The 21,942-nt window shown below is 42.9% G+C and overlaps 1 protein-coding gene across 7 annotated transcripts in view; it reads right to left on the bottom strand.

Moving 5' to 3' along the window:
* Positions 1–21,942, bottom strand: part of daam2 (dishevelled associated activator of morphogenesis 2) — a 99,170-nt gene that overhangs the window by 71,335 nt on the left and 5,893 nt on the right. For 4 of the 7 annotated variants that reach the window (XM_020085104.2, XM_069535308.1, XM_069535307.1 and 1 more), the window contains exon 1: positions 3,295–3,563. The exons of the other annotated variants lie outside the window; for them this stretch is intronic. The gene's annotated coding sequence lies outside the window, so the exon portion shown is untranslated. Of the gene's footprint in view, positions 1–3,294; positions 3,564–21,942 lie in introns of those variants that run through there. 7 annotated transcript variants of the gene reach the window in all.

The raw sequence follows: 21,942 nt of genomic DNA, 5'->3' as shown, positions 1-21,942 counted from the left end.
TTTTAGACTGAGTGTTTTTTGCCCTGATCAAACACATGTAGCAGTTCCACACGGCAGTGAAAGCCCTAAGTAGCCATCCATGCACAGCTGCAGTTTGAAGCAAACTATTATAAACATGTTAAACCCCTTCATACAAGCCACGGACCACAGACACGAGTTGCATGAACAATGGTTGAAATAAGAACCCGAGCAGAAGCAGACGACTTGGGTGAAGGGATTAGCAAAAGTTTGCAGAGAAACTTTTGGAGACCTAGCGCAGTAAAAAGCTGTTTGTGAGACACTTTTCTGTGTTGTTTTTAAAAAGTGCATTTCATTTCTTTTTCTTGCCAAAGCTTCGGCATGTGTAGCAGTACTCAGTATAGGTCATCCACATGTTTCTGTGTGGGAGCTCAACAATAAAGATGTTAATGTTGGCTCAGGAAGGAGGTTGTATCAAGTAGAGAGACTATAACGTCAGAAGCACAGACCCACTGCTGACCCACTTTTCCACTGGCCAACAGGCGCATCTCCACGAGTCACATCTCGGCTCATCAAACAGACCGGATCACTGGGATAACTACGCTATTAATACTGGGAATAAGAAGAAAGTCGGCCATGCCACATTCCACAGGCCCCAGAATTCCCACATATTAACAGGGCTCGGAATGAAATCCAATACTTGGCATCCCTTTCCCTCGAACCCCAAAACGCTACCCTGCCGTGTCAAATCTTGTTCTTATTTCATATGGGAGGGTCGTGCCAGAGTCGCAAGATCCCAGTCTAACGAAAGACATGTTATTATATGTGTGGAAAAAAACTTTTGGCAGGAGTACAACCTCAGAGCTGCATACAATGACTCTCGAGAGGGAAGGGATGCTGGCCTTCCCAGAGACTCCACATTCTTTTAAACACCTTTGAAAACTGTGCTGTGGAGAGGATAGACCCTCTCCAATAGTGCAGTTTACTTACACTGATGCTGGAAAAGATCTAGCTCTTCTGAGTGGTGAAAGTGGCAACTTTTGCACTTCTGCAACAAAAAAAATACACCGACTCACCACTGCACTTCCACACTTGCACTCACAACAACAACACTCACTGGTTAGCTCAGCAGTTCAGCGGGAGACTTGTTTGTCAGCTTGCTTTTGTTTGGCTTCTCATGCTTTGCACCAGGGTTTGAATATGTCCATCAATGTCAGCAAGCCGACCCAGGCGCTCCATATTGTACATTGTTAAGCTATTAATCTTGCCTGGGTGAGAGGTCAACAGCTGCAGCAGAGAGGACAGAGGGCTTCTGGGTAATGTCTGGAATGCTCTTCTGGGACAGTTATAGCAACTCAGATAGGGACAGCCCTATGACGTGACCAACGTTTTTTTTTAAATAGCCTCCAGTAATACTGCATTGAACTGAGGCACTGTAAAAAAAAAAAAGATATGCTTACACATCATAAGCCCAGAAAGTGTGTCACTGGCACAAATACAATGGCGCCATTTGTCACGCATTCAGTGTGGGGACTTCCAGTAAAGGGGAGTGACAGCAGCTTCTCGCTCACAGTCTCCCTGAGTTTTGTCCGTCAGACACTGTAACTACACTACTGCAAATACTACATGATGATAATCCCATCAAAAAGATCAGATAGTAGAATTTAAGCAGCTTTACAGACCTCCTCTCTTTTTTCCCTCTCTGTCCCTATTCTAATGAGGAGGCATTTGAGCTGCCAGTCAGCAGCAGGGCTGAAGCGATAAAAGGCCGACCGTCACTCACCAACTCTGCCTCGCACTCCCTCTAATCCTGAGAGAGCAGTTCATGCATCCGTAATGGTCGATAAAATATGAAAAGCCCTGAGAGCGCTGACGGCAGCAGAGGGTGGGTGTGTGTGGAGTGTGTGAGTCCACAACTTTTGTTGATGCCTTCCCAGCACACTGAATCTTTTAGCAATGTCACTCTGCTTGACCCCTAGTGCACATGAATGTTTGAGGATTTCCAGCAGACCGGAGGGTAAGCCTTTAATGTGGCGGAAATGGATACTATCTTGTTCACATCACAAAAAGACATCAAAAGAAACTACACAGCACTATGACCAAGGGAAATTTTTCACAAACACTGATGCATCCGTTTGAAACGTTTCCGCCCATAAACCATCAGGCAAACCCTTAAGTAGGCACCCAAAACCAATTTCACAGGTGGAAATTTGGAGGGGTGGCGCTTGAACTTTCGCAGCCATGGTTTCAACACACGCAAAGGATTTACAGTTCAGATGACAGCCTCTCAACCAGGATATAGGCAATGCTTCCACACAGGAAAGGAGGGCTTCATGATTTCTTCAAATGAGGAAGCCAAGGAGATAAGAACAGGGTGTTTATGTTGGTCTGAGCTGCTGCTGAGTATTTGCTTCCCTTGAGGAAAATATGGAAGGTCTATTTAAAAAACAGTGCTGCCAACATCCCAAGCAAAAGCAGACTGCATTTAGGGGTAAGTTTAAGTCTGCTTTCTCCAGTTCCATATAGGGTTTAGTTGCTGCTGGGAGGAAATGTACAGCATATATGGAATGTCTGGCTGCCGGACCACTACTTAGACCAGAGGATCGACTGTGTGATTGATGAACATGATTGGCCCATGACGATGAAACGAAATAGGCCTGATGCCTTCAATTCCTGACATGCCATACATTTCCTGAAGGTTTAGTCCAAGACATCACAAGTTTTTTTGGGTATGAACCAAAGGTGGATTTCACTCGCCTCGAACTCCCTCCTCTAGCACTGCCAAACCCTGATCCATCCTTGAACTCATGGATGGATCATGAAATCACAATCTCTTCCAAAGAAAATGAACCTCTGAACAGCCTCAGCTAAAACCAAATCCAAAACTAGCACCAATATGCTAAAAAGCTCTGCTCATATAATGCACCAGCACACTCAGGGGTAAAGCAAGGCGTGCTGTCAACACCGCTGGAGCAACAGCCCAAATATAAAGACTGCACACATTCTGTTTATTACCTATAAAGCCACTGTAGTAAAATACTGCCGTTCACATCAATTACAACAGCTGAAAATATGGAAACTTTATCATTTTAGTGGGAATAGTATCCTCTGTTGCCCACCAGCTCCTCTCTTGCACAGCTTTTTACTGAGTCTACTGACTAATGTTTATTTTATTGGCTGCAGTAGTCTGTGTTTTCCTGGCTGAGCTGAGCAGGAGGACGCGGCGCATGGACAAACTGCGTTCACACATCTGTAGCCTGTCATGTGGGGTGAGCTCCTGCAAGGTGAACAGTGCTATGCCGTATCAGTATCAAGATCAAATATCTCTCTACTTACCCACTTCAGACGGGTTGCCCTGAGAGATGGATTGTCCCAAAGAAACGTCACCAGCAATGGAAAAATAAGGATTCTCTCAGTAAAGCAGGGTTAAAAGATTTCAAAGCGTTCCTACATCTTCTGGATTTTAACCTCTCACTTGGCCATTGAAAATTTGAGGTAAATGGATGGATTGCACCAAACACAAATCTTATGTTTCCCAGCTAAAGCAGCTGCGTTTTGTCTGCTTCCCTTCTCTGAGCTTCTGAGCTGTGCGCTGGATTTCAGCTGACTGTGCTGGGAGCTGAGCTGTTGACACTGTCCCTGCTCTCCCTCTCTCTCTCTCTCTCTCTCCCTCTCTTACCCCGTCCCTCTCTTGTTCGCTCTCCCTCTCTCGTGTTCTGTCTTTAGATCACTCGCCTGCCCACCCTCCCCTTCTGGATTCCAGCTCCAGCATTTGACTGCATCCATGTGGATGCCGACGAGAGAGTGATGGACTTTCTGTGGAAATACACACATTTGTACAGTATATATGTGTGTCTGCTTGCTGCGTCAGGGAAGAGGGCAAGATGTAAGGAAGTGACCCTTAGCAGCCTGTGCCTCCCGCCTCTGTCTGCAATCCCAACTCCACCCAATGCATTCCCTCCCTGGGCAGACTGTTCATGAACGCCCAAAAGGAAACACCTTTTCCTGTCATGCCTTTTCATCGCCAACATGCATAAAAGCACACACGCCCATGCAAGTACACACACACACCAAATATTGGATTCTCCATTAGGAATCACCCTGTGACCCACACAGGAAAAGGATTTCCCTGAAGTCCGATCAGTTTTCATTGAGAAGAGGTTGATGACGGGATGCTCGATTGTGTAAAGCTATGATGGCCTTGTCAACTTCACACCATTAGCTCAGCTGCATGAATTGTGTGTGTGTTGTGGGTGGGGGGTGGTCAGCTGAAAAGGCCACACCACAGGATCTGTGAAGTGGAATTCAAGTATGTTACCATGATATAATGAGGGGTCTTCAAGTGCAAACATCAAAATGTCAAAGGTCCTGCTGCACTGACCTGGATACAGATATGACCCCTGACCCCACACAGCTCCAAACAGATGAGAAAATCAACACAGTGAAATGAAAAACAAGACGTAGTGAAGAAACAAAAGGGCGACATTTCCAAGCACTGCAATACCCCAAAGTTATTGAGGGATAAGGGATATATACACCTGCAGCTTTTTAAACTTACATCACTGTGTGGACGAATGTCTACACTTCAAACACAGACACCTTAAGACATCACTGGCAAACTCCAAAGCTGATGGATCAATGTAAATTCTATGACATTTCACTTTTACCTTTACTGCCCAACACTTTGAAGACAAGGGTCAAATGTGAATTGATTTCATACAGAGGGGTCTTATCTGTCTCTAGACACAGGTTGGCCGACAGGTGACAGCTCATCTAATGGTGACTCCATGCTACACTATTGATTCTGGCTTTGCTTGTATAATGTGCATATGTTGTAGATAAGGAACTTAGCATAGGAATTTAACCTGAAGGACGACATCAGGGTATCACAATACATTTATAAATGTTTCTCCCTACCATTACAAGACTTGGGCACAGAGCCTACACATTTTTGTGTAGCACAAAAAAAATTAATGGACATTAACTATCTTAAGATAGGACACCTAATATAAGTCAATAAACATGGGTGTGGTCTTATATTTCAGGACTAAACTTATTGTTTAGTGTTTACTGATTATGGAAGTGAAGCCAATGCAGAATTGGCTGAGACCTGTATTTTCTCAAATGACCAACAGAGGGCAACTCCCCTCAAGTCTCCACAAGTCAGTTTCTATAGAAGTCTATGAGAAAATGACAATGAAAATTAATATTTTCCTAGCTTTATGGTGTTCATCATTAGATTAAAGTCTTCTATAATACGGCATGATTTTAATTGAGTAAATAATGGTCCCATCAAGAGTAAAATAGACAATAAAGAATGGCATTAATTATTATATTTTTATTATTATTGTTATTATTATTATTATTATTAATATTTCGGAGCACAGATACCATGTGATTGCAGGTTGCAGATGTAGGTGGGCTGGTAGTGTCCTCAAGCTCACCCCTCCTTCTTCCAAATATGTTTTCTTCTTGTTTCAAAAATCAAAGATGGTACTGAACAAAATGCCAAACTTTAAAACAGCAGTTCACAAACCAACGTCACAGTTGCCACTTGGTGTAACTCTACATCTTCTAGAGTATGTTGCATGATAGGTTTTTCTGAAGTCTTGTAAGTGTTTTCAAGTCTGTCTCTAGAGAGACTTTCAAAGTTAATCAGCCTGAGTAGTGTTTGGTTAGTCCAGCTTAACCTGCAGGAGCTTCTGAAGTTCTGCAGTAACATGTTCTGCTTTCCGAGGAAATAAATTCATGACGAGTGAAAACAAGTTCTACGCTTCTCCCGATGATTCAGAATCTTTAGAGGAAATCTGCCAGACAGCCAAGAATGATGCCTGTCACAGATGATGAGCTCAAGAATACTAAAGTGTGAGGACTGTTGATTGTCAAAGAAAATAATTAGGAATGAGAGTGACAGATTGATCGACTCAATGCAGGGACTCAGTCAGCTGTCTATGGGCCACCGGGAGAGTGAGCTGTCGACAGACGTCCGACTCCAACAATGTTTTTGGAATACAGCCAAATGCTGTTACACTGTCACTGATGTTATGAGAGAAGGAGAAATCAGTGTGATCACTCACAAAAAGCACATAATTCATCAGTGAGTAAATGTGCTTCACTTTTCCTGAGCATTTCTGTGAAAAACAACATGAGTTGTGTTTTTATAAATATGTAATGATTGTGGTTCAAAATTATGTCTTAATGCATATTTAATGCATACTTTCCACAATGCATAATGACCAAACTCTCCACTCTCCCCACTCTCCTCTGGTAGAGCTGGAGCTACACTCTCTGTTATTTGCGCCAACACTTTTGTATTAATATAGCTGCTGTAAAACTGAAATTACATTTATACAGAAAGCTGACACAAACACAACCTCTCTTCTGCAGGCATTGGTTTAACTAATATGGTCAGGAATAGACCACCTCACATTTTTTGATGGATACATTAGTGACACCATCTATCATAAACAAATTGGTAGGGGGCAAAGGCAATCTTTACCCAGAGGCAGCCTTATATCACTCCCTTATACTGTGCAACTGTAGTGTTGCATCAGAGTTGCGTCACAGTGATACATCAGTCCTTGCAGGTTTTAAATTTGGTACAGACGTTGTGGGTCACATGTTTAGTTGCCTGCAGAGGACAGATCACATTACCTACTATACACACACACAACCTAGCTTTTCCTTTGCACTGACACTACAGGTGCTGTGTTAGCTAATGTAACAAACAGTACAAGGCAATTTTTTTTCCTTCTTCACTGCTTAAAAGTCAGTGGTTCCTCAGTTGTATGTGACCTTGACCTCTTACTGGCTTTCCCTCTCCACCAGTCTCCTGCTCTGCCTCCTCTTTTCTTTTTGAATCGTGTAAATGGGTATAGACAGCTTTGGGAGATGGTAGCAGCTAAACTTACTGTTTCACAAGTGTCATGTGCACATGAAAGGTGCAGGTATGGAGAGACCAACTGAGCCATTTCAACCACATTGGCGAACTGAGTACCCATGCCAAAAGTGCACCAAAACAGCATAATGATCTTCATGCACTCACAGGCATGCGACCATCGGAAATTGTACCTAACACAATTTCAAAAAATGGTTGTATGGGCACTTTTGAATGGAGCTTGATGTCCATAGAAATACCAAATACCTAAAAGGGCCCAAACCATCATCCATTCTCAGGCATTTAAACTCACATACACAAAAATGCAGCCACTGATATCACAAAGAGTGGAGAAAGGTGGAATCATAATTACATTTGTCATTATTCTCTCGGGACAGAAGACACGGTCCCAAATCCCTGACAGTAATGCCTGGGAGCATTCCTGAGCGAGCCCTGGGGACACTTACATTAGCCTGGAACCACCTTATCTCCTTACATCCTTCTTCTTTCTCTTTCTGTGCAGCATCACAGTAAAGTTTACATCACTTCTCCAGTGTAATGTCTTCATCCCTAAAACAAAAGGATGGATTCCTGAGGAATGGGCTGAGCTCATGCTCCAGTGAATCAAAGTGCTCTTCAGCTACCCCTGTATCTTCCATCACAGCCTGGTAATTACGGCTAACTGACGCAAATTGAGTGGGCTAGGCTAGTTTGCGATAAACATCATGCCTCCTTTTAAAAAGGGGAGGGGGGGGGGATGAGCCCATCTGTTCTCCTTCTCTGTTTTCAGACGGTATGTTTGTTTTCACTTGTCTTGGACAACATGCATTTTTACTGAGAGAAAGCAAGGAAGAGGTTAGACACTCATTTGCAACTCCACATTATCACTCAGCATGCCAAGGAGAGGACCAGGGATCACAGCCTTTACAGTCTTGTTTGGGTGAACTTGCACTGACCTCGGGTAATTCCTTTAAAATAGTAAGGCTGGTATTTACCCACAGTGAATCATGCTGGATGGCAAATGTCATGTCAGCTGCAGAGTACGTTAAGTGAGGTTGACACTCTAGGTAGGGTGCTTTCCCTTTTTCAGCAGAGCTGTGCACGATAGAATGACATGAGGCTTCAGACCACCTCCCAGTCACTTGTCAGTCAGCTAGGTGAATTTTACTGAGCAGCTCTCCAAACCCTCCTTTATCCACAGTGGAAGCAGATTAAAGAATCTGTTGAGAACTCCTGGCAGTCATCTTTAAAAAACAAAAAAAATTCACCTCCACAGGAACAAGTGCAGGAACAACAGCGTGGATAACAAGGGCTAAGTTTAGTCAAGGGAGAGCAGCAGAAAGGAACTTGGCACTTGGTGCAGAGTTGGACAAAAGGTGAATGGAATACTGGACCAGAAGAAGTGGGACAACTAAGGTGGTCTCCTTCAGGTTCATGAAGCAGACTTTCTCCTTCAGACCTCTCATATACAGTCGACTTGATAGCAGACAGAGAAACAGCTGTAGGAGAGGCTGTAAAGAAGGGTTTAAAACTCCAGATATTGGCATCTAAATCTGTCTTTCCAGTGTTGTGACTGAAGAGAAGTCCTCCTCTGAACCAGCGGCTGCCAGAGCTACATGGCAAACAGTCATGTTTTACGACATGTTGTTCCATACTGTATTATTTAGGGTTTCTTTTGACCAGGCAGCTCTCATTTAAGTTTGTTTTGTTTAAGTGAGGAATTCCTTGTGACAGCACTTTGCACACAAGCATTTCTTTCACGCCCGCACTGAGATAAATTGCCACTGAGAAAAACACCACCACCATACAAAGCCAGAACTCTTGACAGTATAAACAAGAGGGCAAATTTTTTTATACATGGTCTAATTGTATGTTAGCTATATATCATGATGGCAGGGAATACCATACTATCTATTTTTCAGAGGCGTGCAGCAGAAAAATAACCCAATGACAGTAAAGCCATGAACCATAAATCTAGTTCTTATCGGGTTCCAGTCTCTTATGTGCTCACTTCCTTTATAGTTTCTACTTTCTACGTCTAGAATCCACTATTTTATTTCGGTGCGATAAAACACTTTGTATATTTCCCAGATTATCCAGATATATCGGTACATTATCGGTATGTAATCTATAGTACTTATTCTGTACAGTTTGCAGTTCTCCAAATATGCATATCATCTGCATGTATCGGTACATTATCGGTACAATTCTTCTTCTTTGTAAAGTACATCCACTTCATTATATGTCTTCAATGTTTGTTTAGTGGTTGTGTCTTGTGTCTTGTTAATTGTATGTTTGGCATCGAGGAGGAGGACGTTGTGCTGGTGTACAAAGTACGACCGTGCAATGACAATAAAGTCTTTTGAATTGAATATTACTTCAATTATTGTTCCTGTTCTCTTCTATTACAAATGTGTCGACCCAACAGTGTTTTCGTAAACAAGTGTTTTAACAGGATTACCAGTCATTTGTGCTGAGTGGGGAGTGCTTTTGGGGTGTGTTGCAAATGTACTGGGTATCTGAATGGCTCTTTTGTCCTCAAGGCAGACTGGGCAGGGTCAGAGGTCACCCAGCAGCCTGCTCCCACAGTACCTCTGCTGTCTGTCTGGATATATGCCAGCTAAATGCTGTCATGTTTGGACAATGGTCCAACTTTCTGCTGACTGACTCATGACAGCTTCATCATGTTGACCAATGATGTAATGGCCTTGATCTTTGGGCATGAACGCTGACACTATTTGGACTTTGAATAATGTCTGAATAACTTTGCGCTCAGCTTTGCCCTGAGAACAGACACCTTTGGTTTTTAGAAATATGAAATGCAAAGTAAAGAAAAGGGCCTAGATGAAAAACATGCTTTCATTACAATACGTCACTTCTCAGGTCTGTTTTTAGGCTACAGTGAGTCCAGGTGTATAAACTGTAAAAGGGAGAACAGAGACTGACAGAGAATACTCCTGGGAAAAAAAAGAAAACTGAAAAAGAAGGGGATTGCTCTTTCCCAAACGCTCCCATTCAAAAGCGAGGTCTATGTATTCCAGTTGTTATTACACTGACGACATGTGGACTGCTCTCCACAGAGTGCAACTTCAGCTGTACAACTGACGGTACAATTTATCACCACTTCTATCCTGCCATTCAAAAAAACTGCTCACAAGCACCTGGACTGACTTTTCGCAGCGTGATACCGTCTTTGCTGAATGCAAACTCAACCTTAGACCAAGTTCTCCAGCTGAGCTTTTTCCAGGTGTAAGAATGTACCTTCTTAAAATCCATTCATAACAATGTAAATCAAACTTTTATGCCCTCAGAAGCATTGCACATTCCCATGTATGGTGGAGCATGTCAGGAAAGTGTGATTGAAAGGTTTAGTCCCATTCTAAACAGTGCAGTTGCAGGGGGTACGCTGTACATGTATCATCACGCCACACACACATGGTCGTAGTGGTCTTGGTGTCTCTATGAAAACATCTGGGAGTCATCTGTTATGCTAAAGGAGGCACCCCGTGAACAGGTGCGTGTCTGCATCCATGGCCTTATGGCCCTTTGTCTTGACCTGTGACCTCTTGCTATGGTTGGGGAACTCTTTGAACCCAGTGACTCCATTGGACACAGACAGTGCTTTCTGAACAGCCAAGGTCATGTTACCTTAAACTGATGGTGGCGGTCATCAGGGGGTGTATTCGCTGCTCACCACTGCTCCCTAATTACAGCTTCAAACAAACATGCTCCAATTTTTGATCAGCTAATGATAGGCCGTGGCCATGGAGCTACGAGGATTAGCTGATGTCATGATGTGCAGAAATAAACAAAACACAGTTATAATTATGTATTTATATTGCTGTGACAGCAAAAGGCAAGCAAACCTTTGAAACCAGTGTAACAAAAAAAACTATTCTGTCCTCTCTCAAAAGATTTTATCATAAACCAGAGGAAGTGGATTGTCTAAAAATAGACCACCAATTTTGCTCACAAATGCTTTGCTGCAGCTTGACCATAATGGGTCCAACCGCCCGAGCTCAAGCCACACTTTACTCCGAGCTCCGCTGCTGAAAATATATCTCAAACGGCCATTTTTGACCAGTTTTTTCTTAATCCCTCTATTTCTATTTCTTGGTACATGTAATGCTTGGAATGATGACCTCGCTGGGTGTTGCACTGTGCTGCACTGAAACCGTCTTATGAGCTCTCCAGAGATGACAGAATAATAACAAACGCTTCCTGTTTATCTCAACAGTGGGTCAGAACAGTCTGTCCAGAGCTGCTGTTCATTCCAATCCAAATTCCAGTGGTTATCAAGTCTTTAACGTTGTAAGGAGCATGCACCAATTCTGACAGCAAAAGGGACAAACTGCTAATTTAAGCAACACCCAAGTAACAGTCGACCTTTGACCCAACAGCATTGCTAAGCACACGTGATTTGTCCCGTCCAACCACACAGCGAGTTTGTTTGTCTGTCCAGCTGCCTCTTGTTTGGTGGGAAGAGCCAGACACGCTGTTACACTGATTTACTATCACCATAAGTTAATTGCCCTTTGCCACATCCTGTTCCCCAGCTGAGAGGGGGGGATCCCTAAAAGTTATACTACAGTAGACAGTTACGCGGACTATGCTGCTGTCTGTTAGGTCAACATGCCCCCTCAGTAGCTTGAGAGGAACATACTGACACAAAAGGGTCCTTGAAATGCAGAGCTTCAGGGCTGATAAGCAACACTCAGCTCTGTTTGCAGGAAGCTGCAAAAACATACGTACACACACTTAGTGAGGGGAGATTACACCCAAATATTGATAAGAACCCAATCTTAATTTGTCACTTCATTCTTTCCCATCTATCTCAGAGTGCACAAGAGATATCACTGCAGAAAAACCTGTCCTTCACATCTGCTCCTGTTCTGCACTCTCAGGAAAAACTACTACTATTAGATACTTGGATACTTATGTCTCCTCCATGTTAGTGGATGGGATATGGCCCAAACTTAGAATTCAAAGTACAAATATGGTTTCTGTCAATTTAGATAGTTCTAATCACTCTGATGTTTGTTCAAGGGCTAATTCTTATCACTATGAAAATGAACATGAGTGGTAATAAACTTTTATTAACCTTTAATTTGCAGTGGGACTTCAACATGCTATAAGGTTTGTGTTTATGTGTCAGTGAGTGAGTGAATGTTGTGACTGTGGGAGCACATTTGTATCATTTCAACCGTGTGTGCTCTGAGTGACAGTGTGAATACATATAGATCCACGCTGTGTGGAGGCGTGCAGGGCCAGCAGAGGTGGAGGGGGGCACTGCTGAGGGCGGCCATTGTGCGCTGATTACCCACAAGAGGGGTAAATGATGGCGTTGATTAAATCCAGCTGAGCCTAGAGCAGGCTCCTGGAGCGGCAGGCACACGTGCCGCTGAAATGCATCTGGCCTCTCGATGACACACGCTGACAGGCCGCTCCTGCATACTTCATTCTTCCAGCATTTTCTGCTGATAAGCACACAGCTATAAAGCTTGTGAAACCAGGCTCACAAACACGTCTCTCCTCGGGTTATTCTAATGCTCATTAATTGAAATCTGACCTCTCTAACACATACTCACTACACTACATACTTTCCATTGACTAAAATCATTCCTGTAAACCAGAGGTCGATCCTTTGACGCTTGAAAAAGTAAAGCTGCAAAAACTCAGATGATTGACCATTTGACTTTTTAGGACCCAGCGGAAAAACCATGATAGGATAGTTTTCATTCTGAATCTCAGCTGAAGGGATGAATGCTTATGGATGGAGATCATTTCTAAAAATGGATCTGAAACAGTCATCTTCTAAAAATGCAACTTTAAATTAAGACGTGTTAGGGATGCAGCCAGAGACAAGGGTTCACATCCACAGTCCCGTCTGTTGTTGTAGGGCAATAAACTTAGTCTGGTTGAGGTAAGGTAAGGATTGTGAATATAAAAACATTAAGAACGTTTTCTCCATCAAACCAGACCACAACCTTTCCCAAACATTAACCACGTGCTGTGAGAGCCTAAACATGAACATTAAAACATGCGGATAATGTATTGGACGATCAGCTATTTTGGCAGAAAATAAGTACTCTGTGAATGTTTCACTGATGCATTTGGCATCAACATATTTGCAACTTGCCAAATGCATAAATATGTGCTGTTGCGAATTAGTTGTAGGCAGGGACGCCTCCTAACACTTTTTGACTTCAGACGTGGTCAGACCACACTTTATGCAACATACCCCAGCCTAAGGCCCTTAAGGAGTAACAACACATCTTCAGTTTTAGCTCTGCGTTAATGTGGTCCTCACAACTAGAATACAAACACACACATATTTGTATTGGCAGGCAATCAGGAGTACTCATAGTACAACCTCTGTTGACCTCAATGAGCACTGTATCCTCAAGGACTTTTTAACTGCAGTCATGTGTAGCATCCAGCATCGTCCAAGCCAATCCTATAGATATCATGTAGTCACTATATACTGTATTCATTTAAATGCAGTGCAGATGTTTCCTTACCCATGCTTCAAAAATGCAGCGCAGTGCAGAAATACGAGTGCAGGTTATGGGCGAAGAATCGCTGTCACACTATGAGCAGCTGTCCCATTTGTAAATCCTAAACAGGATGAAAACCTGCCCGGAAAACATGAACAAAATATAAAGCCTTGACCTCCGTAGTACAAATCTGGGTTAATCACATCTGCTCTGGCGATGCACAATCAACACACATTGTTCTGATTACATGCTATTTAAGTTAAATGGTCAGGTTGGGCCTCTAAATTGTTGTCCCATTGCACGCTGCAACAAAAATGTGGGTCAGCAATTTTTTTCCCCCTCTGTTGCTTTTCCTCTCCCTGCATCTTAATTTCCTTCATAGAACAATGAGTCTGACATTTTTTTTTTACCTCCAGAGACTGAAAGAGCTGTTGTGAGAGCTGGCATTATTATGACCACAATGGTAACTGTGGTGCGGGCAGTCAGTTAACACACCCGCCCTCCAAGATGTATGGTGTGATATGAAGTATAGAACTCACTGACCTTGCTTCATAACCCCCATCTCTGCCTTTTATACACTGCTCAAAGCAGCAATTTCAATAACCATGAGCATTGATTGGAAGGAAGCAGGAAGTGGATCGATGAGGATAAGGAAAAAGGGAAACTGCAAGCTCTTCTGTCATCAACTGCCTCTGCTTTTGAGTGGCACTGTTCTTTAGGGGAGACAAACCGGCTTGCTCAGCCTTGGCCTAGTGTTCTACTTTCATCTGAGGCAACTGTGAAGAAAAAGGAAGCAAAGCCGAGCTGGGGAGGTGTCTGCAACTGTTCGTCCAAACTCCAACACCGCAGCTAAAAATACACTACAATAGAAGCTCTGACAGTTGATATGCCATTACTTTTGAAGATTTTAAGTAGAAGTGAAATCTAATGAGAAATGGGAACCGAAGATAAGTCTGGGAAATGTACCGCGCATTGCTGACCAGTGGCCAAAAGCAAGAGACAGATTTATGACCGGCATCTGTTTTAATACTTTGTCAACTGTGTTCTAAGTGAGTTTGTGTTGTACGTGTGAGTTCAAATGTATGCAAGACACAAATGAATCACAGCAGGGGTTTCTTTGCTTCCTCTATTCTTTCATAGGCCGGGCCTCTGATCAGCACAGCGATTTCCTCTTCCTCAGGATCCTGGATGGAATGTCAGGAAGGCAAGGTGTGTGTGTGTGTGTGTGTGTGTGTGTGTGTGTGTGTGTGTGTGTGTGTGTGTGTGTGTGTGTGTGTGTGTGTGTGTGAGACTCTTTTCATTCATGTGTGCTATACGTGAGTGTGTGCATACATACTGGGGTTCAAAAGTCTGACACCAGTTGGAAGCCAGTGTCAGACATGAGGAAGCGGAGGGCGTGTGTTCATGTAACAGTGAATTATTGTCTTAGAACAATGTAAGATGTTTTGCTGAAGATGATTCAGCCAATGTTGAAAAAATTCCTTGAAATACATTAGATCTCAGTGTTTCCGTAGCATTACTGCTCCATATTTCTGCTTTACTTCTTCCCTCATTTCTTTTTTCGAACCAACACTTGTGTGGGTTACTCATAGACCTCAACGACTTTGTTTATCTCTGGCTGGAAAGGTGGAAAAATGGACCGGATAGAAAAATACGACTCCCGCTTGCTTATGTGGCTCCTGCGCCCTACTGAGGAACTGTGGGAGCGGCATCCAAAGGGTGAGAGATAAAGAATGCACAAGATTTCCTGCCTCGCGGCACAGCACTCCCAGAGCATCGCCCGGTTTATGTACTGCGGCCTGTCGCCAAGGTAACCTGGCAGCGAATCGGGGCACAGCGCAAGAGTGGTGGCGATCCAAGAGAGAGAGAGAGAGACAGAGAAGGAGCCGAGGCAGTTTTAAAAACAGACCTGGAGCAATTTTTAAAAAAAGGCGATTTTTGAAGGAAAATGATTCATGACACTTTGAAACATATTAATTATCCTCGTGTTTTCATCTTTGTATTTGGAGCTGCATCATTCTTTCCCTGTGTTTGGTCTCAATCACGGTGATACTGAACTGCTGTTTAGGTCCAAGCTTTGTCTTTTAATTGAATTAACAGGAGCCTACCCGCTTGAGTCTTTTGGAAAATCTCATTTAATTCTCATTGACTAATTGGATTTGAGTCATCATTCCACCAATATTTCACCGAGGCCTTTACGTTTACATAAACAAATTAACTTCTGTTACTCCCTCTGACTCCTGACATTCCAGAACAACTATAAAAACACTGTAAATAATAAAGCTGATCTCATGTGTGGATAATAGCCCAGATCACTCAAGCAGTTAATTGTGCATTTTAGGGATTTTGTGGGTGGGTGATGAGTGGACAGGGAAGTGTGCATCAGTTGATATAGCAGCATTAATGTCTGCACCAAGGGTCCAGTCTCTCTGTCTAATACCTCTAATCCACCCCCTGCTGCTTGTGTAGATGTGGTCAAGAGCATGGTTACACTCTGCCACTGTTGTTGTTCCCCTTCCCCGGATGATCGGTCTCCTACATGGCACAGCTAATTCCTCTGGCTGCTGGACAATGGGACAGTAGGGGGTAAAGAACGAGGGGGTGAACTGTGATGATGGAGGTAGACAGGACATTAAGAAGCCATTTCTGAGATGGATCACTGCCTGAAGGCTCTGATACGGCATGGAAATGGGCTGTTGAAGACAATGAGGATGTCATTCCCTGCCTGAAAGAGTCAGATGATTTTGGCACACGGGTCAATGGCCTTTAGTTTCTCTCTCCATCACGCCATTGCTGACAGGAATATTTTGCAGAGATTCTTGTTTCCTACATTCTGTCATTTCCTCTTGAGAACTGTTTTGAAAACGAAAAAAAAACACCCTGAACTTTGAGTTGCACAACAGTAATGTAAATACAGGTCACAGAAACCAGTGCAAACATCATATTAGTTCATCCATCCATTATCTAAACTGCTTATCCTTTGAGGGTAACTGGGGTCAATCCCAACTGGCATTGGGCTAGAGGCGGGGTACACCAGAATCTCACAGGGTGAACATACAGAAGCCAAATCATTCACGCTCACACTTATGGTTAATTAACCTAACCCCAAGGAAACTGGAGTTCCCAGAGAAAATCCATTGGGAGAACATGTAAACAGAGAAAGTCCCCTTCCAAACTGGGATTTGAACCAGAAACCTTGTTTTGAGGAGACAGTGCTGACCACTGCAGCACCGTACAGCCCCAGCACATTAGTGCTACATCTAACTCTGAATGACTAATTTGTCAAAGGCACAATTAGAGTGCAGTTAGTGATTATGTGGCGCTTAAAATTAAAAGGAAGATGAGGCCTTGCTTTATTTTTTCAAACAATGCAATCTCACATTTTGTACAAGCAAGTCTGCTCTAACACACAAATATAAATCATCATCATAAACACAATGCTTGACTTATACAGACACCACCCAAAAATAACCTGCTCTCTATGGTTGCTAGGAAATGCTCGGGTCATCTGAGTTTCTCTGCTGGCTTCTGTGATTTGTTTACCCCCACACTTCCTGAATGCTGATGGCAGATAGTCCTCTGGTTTATACAAGCTGAAGGAGAAGGAAAACAGCACAGTGCTCCAAGTGACTACTGTACAATGCGAAGGATGGAGGATGAAGCTGATGAAGAGGAGGAGGAGGATTGGAAGCAGGGCAGTATTTTGGTAACCAAGGGAACAGTACAAAGAGGGTCACCTGATGTCCACATGTGATATACGCCACGAGGGAGTGATGGAGCACATGTTGGAGGAGGATGACGACTATTTTAGCAGGCTTCCTCCCCACCCCCTCTCCAAAGGAAAGCTTGACTCTACATGAGTACCTGTGTTTCACATCAGTATTGATCGTGGCATGCACACACGGAAAACACCAAAGAGCAGGTCAAGAGGGAAAGTGGGGGCTACTGTTGAAGATGAATGTAAGAATAACAGACTTAGAGAGGAGGAGAGGGGGGCTGGTAGAGGTTACATATGATGGAGAGCATTAACAGAGGCTAAATCTGGAAAAAGGACACAGTTTATAATGCAGCACAAATAAACGCCTCGCCTTTCAACAGGCCATTTGAAGTTCACTGCCAGTGCAAACCTGCACGAGATCAATCTGCCTCTCCGGAGGGATAAAAGCAAAAGGCCCCATTTCAACAAACCTCTCCAGGGACAGACCCCTATTCATACGACCATTGAATGCTTTAGTTGTTGCCAACCATGCGGACTGTCACTCTGTGAAAAGGGAGTTTTTGAAAAGAAGTTGCCAGGGATGAAGGATCTATGGCTTGACTCCACTGTACGGATGGTGTTCGTCTGTTTAGCCACTTGATAGCAAAGAGACAAAACTGTTCCTCATCATTCCTGGATCCTTAACTGCAGCTCACTCATCCATCTCAGAGCACAAACAGAATGAGATGGCCGTTAGCTCAGATGATGCATTAGAGCCCTGCAGAGTACAGTAAAAGTGCCTGTCACAGCTTTCTGTTCTACCTATGAGCACCATAAAGTCATGACATGATTGCAAAGAAATGCAAGAGAAGCTACAGATGCCAAACTTTGTAATCCCAATGTCTGGAAAAGAATTATGATGGTGTTTATCTCACAAAATGTTTTACTGTTAAATAATGGCCTTTGGTTTTAAACAAAGAAAGATCACTAGGGAGGTTTTGTATGATACTATATGTTTAAACAATTCTTTATTCTTCAGGTCATATAATTTATGGTCCAATGGTTTCCAACCCTGCAGGTGAGGATAGAATAACATTATGATGGATTACTGGTGAAAACAAGGTCCATTATATTCAAGAATATTCAGACCACTTCATGTTTGCACAGTGACTGTAAATAGATAAATTGTCATTTTGACTATCAATTTGCACTTAATGGGCCATACTGATAAGTGAAAATGTATAGAATAGAATAGATATACTTTGGCTGGTAAAGTCTCTGCAAGCTTTGCACACCTGGATTCGAGCAGTTTATTCCGTTCTTCCTGGCAGATCCTCCTAAATGCAGATGATGGGAAGAGTTTGTGAACTGCTGTCTGGTGTTGTCTTGGCTCCATGCATTGAATCACTGTCATACTGTCTCAGGTTGCATGCAAGCTGGAGCAGGTTTTATTCAAGGACCTCACTTGAGTACATTCATCTTTTCCTCAATTCTGATCAGTCTCTGATGAGAAGCCCCCTCAACACAGTTCAGTTTTTGTCACCAGACCAGAGGATCCTTCTTCTCCTCATGATCTCAAGATTCCTTTAAATGCCATTTGGAAACCACCAAGCACCCTGTCATATAACTTTCACTCAAAATGGCAATCTACCATAAAGGCCTGATTGATGCAGTGCTGCTGAGATGGTTGTACTTTTGGCAAGTTCTCCCATTTCTGCAGAGGACTGCTGAAACAGACAGTGAAAGAGAAGGACCTGGTTGTTCCAAACTTGTTCCATGTCAAATGATTGAGGCCACTGTGCTCCAGAATTTTTTTTAAGCTTTAGAAATGGTTCTTTACATTTAACCTGATGTTTGCCTTCTAACTATGTTTATCAAATAGGTTCACTTTTTCAAAGGATATCCAATAAATACATTTTTTTTTTACATGTGGACTGCAATCAAGAATGATGATCAGAGCTAAGAGAATGCATGTGTTTTCATTTTGGAATGCCACAGCAAATCAGATTTTTTATTTTTTATTTCAAATAAATTTACAGTATGATAATGTGCGCCAAAAAGTCAAGGGGTCTGAATAGTAAACCACGCACATTTGTCATACAACTAAAATGAATTACAGTTGCATAAATTGATTTGAGGGTGGTGCGGGGAGGCTTAGTTATCTGACAGTCTGAACTACTGTATATTTAGTATGAGATTACAAACAGAACAGTCAAAAACAAAGTGGATCACACACTGAACTGTTGACTGTGCTGTAGGAATGACACCAAACCTGTATTTCTGGGAAATCCCATGAAACAAATGTGAAACACTAGCTGCTCGTATCCAAATGTGGAAATGGTGACAAATCAATGCAGTGGAAACCAAATGCATTAAAGGGAAAACTGGAATCCAAACCCTAATACACAAAGCCACAAGCTTAGTGTAATGAAGTAATTTCCTCCAGAACCAGAACAAGTTTCATTTACATAACAGCATACTCAAAGTTATAAACTTTACGTATGTCAGGTTCAATATCCAGCTTTGCCGTCAAAACATATTCTTCAGTAGCTAGTAAGTAAACACACACCCCATTTTCAAAAGTCTGTCTCAAATCAAGATCCATATCTCAATCTCATCTGGTCTGAGGTGACTTATTGGTGGGGGTGGGTTTTTTTGCCAGGCTTTTTAATCAGTGTACGAAAAAGCCTGAGGATGTCCTTTCTCTATACAGATCAACTGTATTACTGAGCCTATTAAAGAAGGGACACGAATGGCTTACACAAATGGTTTTGGGAGTCAAAGACACAGCAGAGGAATTCTGCTACCACTAGGGGTTGCTGTCACGAGAGGTGGGCCCAGTGGAGTGGTGGGGCTCAGCCTCTGTGAGCCTGGAGGACCCCCAGGGAAAAGCCAGTCCAGAGAGCGGGGGACTCTCACGGACAGTCGAGAAACTTTCCCACAATCAAACACACAAACAGAGTCACATAGGGCAGCGAAAAGGAACCCTGTCCACCACGGAGACAGAGGGAGGGAGGGAAAGAGGAGGAAGATCTGATAGTTACAATAACACAGCGAAAGAAGTAAATGTTGCCATATCTCTCTTGTGAGAGATATGCACTGTATTGACAAACACTGCTCTTTAAAATGGTCCAGGTTAGGGCGCAACATTCTTCCATGTTTATCCTGTAAACAACCTAAAGTTAATTTTTAGAAACCCAGGAGGATGTTGTCGGCCTCCACCAAATCATTTGACCAGACCAACATAGTTCAGTGGTATATGACCTCATTAAGGTAATCTGTTTTCAGCACAATCCACCACTACTAATACCATCTGCTGGGAATTAAACAGGGTGTCAAGCCACAGAGGACATCTGGACTGATAGCGTAGAAGAGGTTAGCCTAATTTACTGAGGACTTGATCATTTTGGAGACCAAAGTGATTTGGCATCAGTTTGGAAATGGGGACAAATTCTACTCTGTCTGCAAGCAAGAGAGATTCTCAGGTTAAAGAGAAGCTGGGTGAACTTTGTCAAAGCAAAGCCCCATGACTCGAGACATAGCTATTGAAAGCCATTACCTACCCAACCCAACATGTCAAGATAATTAAATCTAAAGCACATAATGACGAGCTCTTTGAAAACACAATCTATTTCCTGGAGGGTCAGTGGGGCAGTTGAATACGGTCACAGGTCAAAGGTCACCTTTCACCACAGTTAACGATATGTGAGTCTAATCCCAACAAAAGCATATGTCTGATACAGAGCTGTATCTATTAAGCTGCTTTCAGACATGCACTGAAGTCCGGACACTCTCCTGAACATTTCTGGGGGGCTGTATTTGAGAACGCAAATGTTAGTGAGCCCATGTGAGAATGCAGCAGGAAAATGTAAGAAAAGTAAAAAAAAAAGAATACACATAGAAGATGCCAACAAAGACCTTAACATGGAAAGACAAAGAGGTTTTAGAGCTTTTGTGATGAGGGAAGAAACTGTTAAAGTAAATAAAAACACTGCTTTTAGCAGCAGCTTTTCTACATTAATTCCTGCCTCCTGAATGCACGACCCAGGTGCCACCCCTCACCTGAATGTTTTGGACAATTTCCTGTTGTTTTGAACACGTCTGACTCAATCTCCTGCTGTGTTCTTCATATGTGAAGGGCAAACTCTGGACCCCATTTTCCACACATTCTCCAGTTTGAATATGGCTTTACATTTTACACAGCTCCTTTTCGAAATTGAAAAACCAAAAACTTCATACACTAGGACCCTCAAATCTTTAACACACCTGGTTGATCCAAAAGCAGAATCCCACAGAGGGATCTGATGGCTTCCCATTTGGATTGTGCCGTGTCTGCAGTCAAGTGTTCAATCACATATTTCACTGTCTTCAACCCGAGCCAAAATCGCTCAGTGTTTTGCTGTGTGATTGATGTCCCTCCACTGGAAATCTAAAGGTTACATCTTGAGAAAATGTGGCATGCGAGCCTCCTTTCGAGTGGGTCGGCAAAAGTCTTCAAACTTCCTTTTATAGAAGTAACCCCCTCTAAGCTGGATATCTTAGCCATTATAAATAAGAAGCTGGAATGCAGAAGGGGAAAAAAATAAACATCCGAGCTGCTCCTTTATCTGCACCCAGCTGTGCAGTTCAGGGGCCAATCCTTGGAGATGATGTCATGCTGGCATTGTTTTACTGTTAAAATAGTTTTCCTATAATTTCTGTAATTCATTCAGAGGATGGCAAGCAGACTCTAGTAAATACAGCTTTTGAATAAGGTCACATAACCTTCAAAGCAGTAAATGCAATGAATGCCAACTGGCCTGTGGTGAGAGTATCAGTGAATCCATTGCAAACTCAACTGGCCCACTGTGACTGCAGGCATCACCAGGGAATGATCTACCTACATAGACGTGTCTAGCTGGTAATTTGAGGTT

The sequence above is a fragment of the Paralichthys olivaceus genome, chromosome 12 (assembly GCF_024713975.1).
Source record: "Paralichthys olivaceus isolate ysfri-2021 chromosome 12, ASM2471397v2, whole genome shotgun sequence".
NCBI lineage: Eukaryota > Metazoa > Chordata > Actinopteri > Pleuronectiformes > Paralichthyidae > Paralichthys > Paralichthys olivaceus.
This window is presented reverse-complemented; position numbering and strand designations above follow the sequence as displayed.